The sequence below is a fragment of the Xenopus tropicalis genome, chromosome 4 (genome assembly GCF_000004195.4).
Source record: "Xenopus tropicalis strain Nigerian chromosome 4, UCB_Xtro_10.0, whole genome shotgun sequence".
Taxonomy (NCBI): domain Eukaryota; kingdom Metazoa; phylum Chordata; class Amphibia; order Anura; family Pipidae; genus Xenopus; species Xenopus tropicalis.
This window is the reverse complement of record NC_030680.2, coordinates 101,556,373-101,562,479: the sequence shown is the minus strand read 5'-3', so window position 1 is coordinate 101,562,479 and position 6,107 is coordinate 101,556,373. Positions and strand designations below refer to the sequence as shown.

The 6,107-nt window shown below is 40.7% G+C and overlaps 1 long non-coding RNA gene across 1 annotated transcript; it reads left to right on the top strand.

Moving 5' to 3' along the window:
• The first annotated feature begins 3,066 nt into the window (after positions 1 to 3,066).
• LOC105947284 lies at positions 3,067 to 5,245 on the top strand. The gene is made up of 2 exons (XR_001170713.3): positions 3,067 to 3,382; positions 4,176 to 5,245. It is a non-coding gene; the product is annotated as an uncharacterized LOC105947284 (long non-coding RNA).
• The last annotated feature ends 862 nt before the right edge of the window (positions 5,246 to 6,107 follow it).

Here is a 6,107-nt window from a genome sequence, read left to right as displayed (position 1 = left end):
AAATGTTATTGTTTTTTGAAAAATATATGCTCATTTTGAATTTCATGCCAGCAACACATTTTTGGGACCCCTATTCCCTCTTTATTTACATTTTATACCTTTTTTGGAAGGGTGGATGTATGTCACATGCAGTGTAAGGCTTATTTACATTGTAAATCATGTTGGAACATAGTTATCCTATTTGCACATTTTTCATTATGCAGGCCTATGCCAAAAAGAAAAAAGAAAAACATATGTAATGTTATGAGAAGTATACAAAAAAAAAGTCATTAGTGGAACAAAATTATCATGATTCATTTGGTGAGCAGTGAGCATGGATCAGCTCTACAGATAAAAAAAAAAACAGGTGTAGAGATATCAAGCAACCAATCCTTTCTGAGCACAAGTGAGGAAAGAAGCTGCGAATGAGACAATTATCTGTGTAAATCTACAGAAATAAATACAAATCAAGTCTTTGGTAGGTTTTTCATCAACAGTGAGGCCTCTGCGATTCCCTCATCAAATCTCTGGGAGGCGGGACAGACCATTTTATACAGGTCCAGGCAAGGGACCTGTAACACAGAATGTTTGGGACCTGGTGTTTTCTGGATAAGAGGCCTTTCCATAATGTGGATCACCATAATTTTAGTCTACTAAAAATCAATTAAACATAAAATAAACCAATATACTCTTTTATTACTACAGAGAAAATCATTTTTCTAAAAAGTGTAATTATTTGATTAAAGTGGAATCTAGGGAGATGGCCTTCATTTAATTCAGAGCTCTCTGGATTACAGGTTTCCAGATCCATGTACACAGCAACCTGTATATAGCAAAATTAATGTTATTATTTTTATTATGAAGTGCCAGCATATTATGTTTAGGCAGTATTTTAACAATCTGCCTCCCACAGCTGTGCATGAACCCATCCATTAAGATACCAACTTTAAACATAAAAAAAAAATTTCACTTACTGATCTTACTAAGCAATAAGCAGTGCCATACACCTGGCTGGCAAAGGCCCAATTCAAATTCTGCCTTCTATTTAAGCAAAGACACCTTCAATCCAACCAAACTCCAATCCTCCAAATCTTCCTTCTAAAGTAACTGAAGTCCTTGACATCATTGTTTTAGACCTCTACAATAAAGTCAAGTTTTATAGTGGATCAAGGAGTGTGTGCCAGTTTTTCTACAATATAGTCTTCAGGCAGTTATTAATGTTGCTTATATTTTGGCATCCCTAGTTGCTTAGCTACAACCAGCATACCCATCAGAGGTTGGGAGGATGGATGGTGCCAAATACAGGGAAATGCTGCAACCTGTTTGCAGGGCTGCCATCAGAAATCACATGGCCCTTTACAACAACATTTTTTCCTTCCCCCAGGGCCACTCCTCCAATGCCCCCTCCCATCAGTACAAAGGACACACAGACATGAGACATTGGTAGCCAGCAGTGCCCCCCTAATACATTGGTAGCCAGCCCAGCAGTACCCCCTAATACATTGGTAGCCAGCCCAGCAGTCCTCCCTAATACATTGGTAGCCAGCCCAGCAGTCCCCCCTAATACATTGGTGGCCAGCCAAGCAGTGTAACCTAATACATTGGTAGCCAGCCCAGCAGTGCCCCCATATACATTGGTAGCCAGCCCAGCAGTGCCCCCTGATACATTGGTAGCCAGCCCAGCAGTCCCCCCAATACACTGGTAGCCAGCCCAGCAGTGCCCCTAATACATTGGTAGCCAGCCCAGCAGTGCCCCCCTAATACATTGGTAGCCAGCTCAGCTGTGCCCCCTTAATACATTGGTAGCCAGCCTAGCAGTGCCCCCCTAATACATTGTTTGCCAGCCCAGCGGTGCCCCCTAATACATTGATAGCCAGCCCAGCATTGCCCCAATACATTGGTAGCCAGCCCAGCGGTCCCCCCCTCATACATTGATAGCCAGCCCAGCAGTGCCCCTAATACATTGGTAGCCAGCCAAGCAGTGCCCCCCTAATACATTGGTAGCAATCCCAGCAGTGCCCCCTAATACATTGGTAGCCAGCCCAGCAGTGCCCCCTCATACAGTGGTAGCCAGCCCAGCAGATTGCAGGTTTTAAGTTCTCTTGAGAGTCATGTATTGCAAGCACAGCGCTAGCTTATTGCTATTGCTTGTGTGCTAGCTGTCTTTCACTCTGGCATGTCCACCAGTGCTTTGCTTGGCATGTTCACTATGGTGATTAAAAGAGAGGAGGAATTGGTCAAGGATCTTTTTGTTAAACCCACTGATAGGAACACATTATTGCATTATGATTCATTCCACCCCATGCAGACAAGGAGGTCACTTCCTAAATCCCAATTTGTTTGGGTGAAGAGGACTGTTTCAAATAAGAGGGTATCGACAACACGACTGGACGAGATGGAGGCAAAGTTTTTGCAGAGAGGATATCCAGCAACTCTCCTTAAGCAACAACGGTTAAGTGTTGAGGGTGGTGACCTTCCTCATCAGCCTGGGGTTGGTTTGAAACGTATCCCCTTCATTTCCAAATATAGTACCATCAGCCAAGAGGTGACACAAATTATTTGTAAACATTGGGGACTATTGAAAGATGGTTTTCAGGACTTTCCCCTTATGTCATATAAAAATAGTAAAACCATTGGAATGCTATTGGTGAAGCCAGATTTAGGGGGGTCGGTAGGTGAACAGAGCTTTTTGCAAGAAAAAGTGGGACATTCCCATGTCGGTCCTGCAATTGCTGTTAGAATTGTTTAAAAGGTTTATCACCCATGCAAGGGCAGACCCATTAAGATCAAGGATTATTACATGTGTATGTCCTCTTTTGTGGTATTTTGCCGGAAAGGGTCATGTGGTTTAGTAGCTTAAATTCCAAGTAGTGGATAGTGTGCCTAAACTTCGACGGGGTGGTGATCAGGCAAAAGCATTGCTTAGTAAGGAAGCAATGTGGCTTCGCCGGCTACAGATTCTGGAACCTCATGGTCTTAATCGGGAATATGACCTACACTCCAAAATCCAATAACCTGTTTTTAATATTTGGTACTTTTGTTTTTATTCTTTATTCTTTTTATTCTTACAGATACTGTTTGACAAAACATTGTAACTAAGGCAATTTGCTGATAAGTAATATTGTATATGCTTTTTATTTTTTTTATATTGTGGAAATGTGTTATTCTGTAGTATACCTGTAGATGGCGAACTACGAGAGCGTATAAAAGTTAAGTAGTTATCCGTAACTCAGCAGCTTGAAGAAGGACTGTGTTAAGGCCTGAAATGTTGCTTGTTGTCGGAGATCCAAGCCATGAATTTCCAATAAAGGCTTTTTACATTTTTCACTTTGGACGGTGCTGGGACTTCTACTATTATCTCCTGAATAACATCCAAGAAGAAAGGAAATATCTACAGAGAAAGGTACAATCTCCATTAAAAATTTATATTTTTCACCAATATGTTAGCCCCCCCCCCCAATAAATTCAATCACTGTGTTTTTCCCTGGGCCAGTGCTCCTTTTAAGAATGATATGAACCAACCCTGAGGAAAAACAGTACCACCAGCACCAAAACAGTGTACACCTCCCTGCCATGTTACTGTGCTGCACATGAGCGAATCTAAGCTTGCACCAGGGATGCCTGGGAAGGCAAATGAAGATGGGGAATTGCAACACTTTTTTCCATACCCAGTGCATTTTATTTATGGAGCACTAGCCTGGGGAAATAACTCCCTAACATGTTGGCATCCGCAGTGAATAAGGAATTTTCCTTAAGGAAGAAGTAAAGTTAAAAATCACTGGGGGGTGCCATATGTTAAGCACACCAGTGATTGTAATCACTTACCTTTTACTCTATGCTGGTGCACCTGTTAGAAAACTGCGTCAGCCCGGGGTAGCTGCGAGAGAGTGATCCTCTTCTTTTGTCCTCGTGCCACTTGCGCATGTGCAGTAAAGTGAAAATCTGAACTTTAACAAAAAAGCTAGCCTTTTCACTCTACTGCACATGCGCCGGGTCACGAAAATAAAAGACAGGAAGAAGAGGATCGCTGTCTTTTTCCTCCTAACAGGAGCCCCAGCCCACTATAAAAGGTAAGCGATTACAATTTGGCACCCCCCAGTGACTTTTACCTTTCCCTCTCCTTTAAATGCCATTCTACTTAGTGAGTATTTATAATGATATATTTGTTACTGATTCTTATTTTGTTTTTCAAACAGAACCAGTGGAAACTACTGCTCCAACAGAACCATCTCCTTTCAAGCTGCCACAAACCAGCCAGAGGTGACTTCAAAATCAGCAGTGTCCTAGCCCCCATCCAAAGCTTGAATATGCTGACATTCCTTAAGATGAATGAGTTCTGGATAATTGGGAATATCCAAGTGCCCATTGCTAATATCACAGAGTAGCCTTGACTTCTCCTCGCAGATGTTTTGCCTATTCCTTCTGTGGCTGACATCTGTGTTGCTGCTGCTATTGTTGCACTGTGGGCAATCTTTTTTTCTGGTGGGGCCTGTCAAGTCCTACTGTCTGTTGTTGCCTGTCTATCTGGCTGCCATCTGTAAAAGCTGTCTAGAAAACTAGCCATAAGTAATGCAATTTTTATTTTGGCAAGACCTAGCTATCACACTAGGTCCTACTCCCTATCCTGCAATTTGTAGAAGCTGTACTCCTTGCACTCTTTAGGGATAATTACTCTGAATCATGGTCCTGGTGCACATGGTGAATGGAAATGGTGAAGTTATTAAAGATTTCATGGTGTTTGGTTACCGATTTATCACCACTTAAATACTAATCCATTGTATTCAAAGGTATAAATGTAATAAAAGTGAAACAGAAGAATAAAAATACGCATTTAAAAATGTGATATTCTCCATTATCGCACAATGAACAAGAGCATTGGAACATGTATTATGGCTTTCTCTTTCTGGCATGGTAAATGGTTTTTGCACAAAGAATACATTTTTCCTTTAATTACTTTATTACAGTATATTCTTCAGATAAATGTCCTGTCTGTTTCCCGATTTCCAAATGTAAGCTTCTAAATTCACCATTTTCTTTTTTTGGTGGTGCATATTTCTTTTTTTGCCACTAGATGGCGATAGCAGTTTATTGTTCATGCACCTTACTTGTGCTGCTCTACAGATCGATTCCAAAGTGGCATAATATGATGTATGTAATGGAGGATAGTATAAACCCAGTAATTCTTGTAAAAGCATGTAAACATCCAAGAGCTGATTTGACTTGCAATCAGGGAAAATTTAAGATAAAAGTCTGTTGAATAAACTCAGTCAGGATTGTCTTTTTATAAAAGAAACAAAAAATAAATTTCTTTAACGGGGAACTAAACTCAGACTAGCAAATTAGGCTAGCATATTAACTTCTTCGTTTGTTACAGTTCAAGGGCACAGCCCACCTGCTCCCTCCCATTGGCACTGCACCCACTGCCACCTGTGCCTCTGTAGTTCTTCCTCAAATGCAGATGCATGCACATGGGAAGCCAATCCATGTTCCTCCCCAGTGTGCATGATCCTCTTAACAAAAAATTTCTCAGACCTGGGTATGGGTATATATGTTGTCCTAAGGGGATTCTGTCAAGATTATTACAGTGTACATTTATTTATTAAATTATACTGTTTACATTGAAAATAATTCACTCTGCCATTTAAAATGTTATTCTTGGAACAACAAATATATTTTTTAGCTGTAATATTAGTGTGTGGGCAGCCATCTCAGTGCATTGTGCCTGATTCTGAGCTTTCAGAAGGAGCCAGCACTACACATTAGAACTGCTTTCAGATAACCTATTGTTTCTCTTATGACCCAAGTTGCATAATACAGAGTTTTCCCTTCTAGGGTGCTATTCTCATATCTAGCACTAAACCTGTGAGCAGGTTTAGCAATGCAAATGATTTCTGAATGAATTTGGAAAGGTAAGGGGGTCTCTCATTGTATTTAATGTATTTGGGGCTATAGTTCTCACCGCTTCTCACTGTGTTTAATGTATATATAGTGCTACTACCCAAAGTCTCTCACTTTATTTAATGTATTTTGGGTGATACTTCTTCTACCCCTCACTGTATTAAGGATCTGGAGTTATTGTTCACAGAAGTCAATGTACCATTAAGTGCATACTGAATATATGTATATAT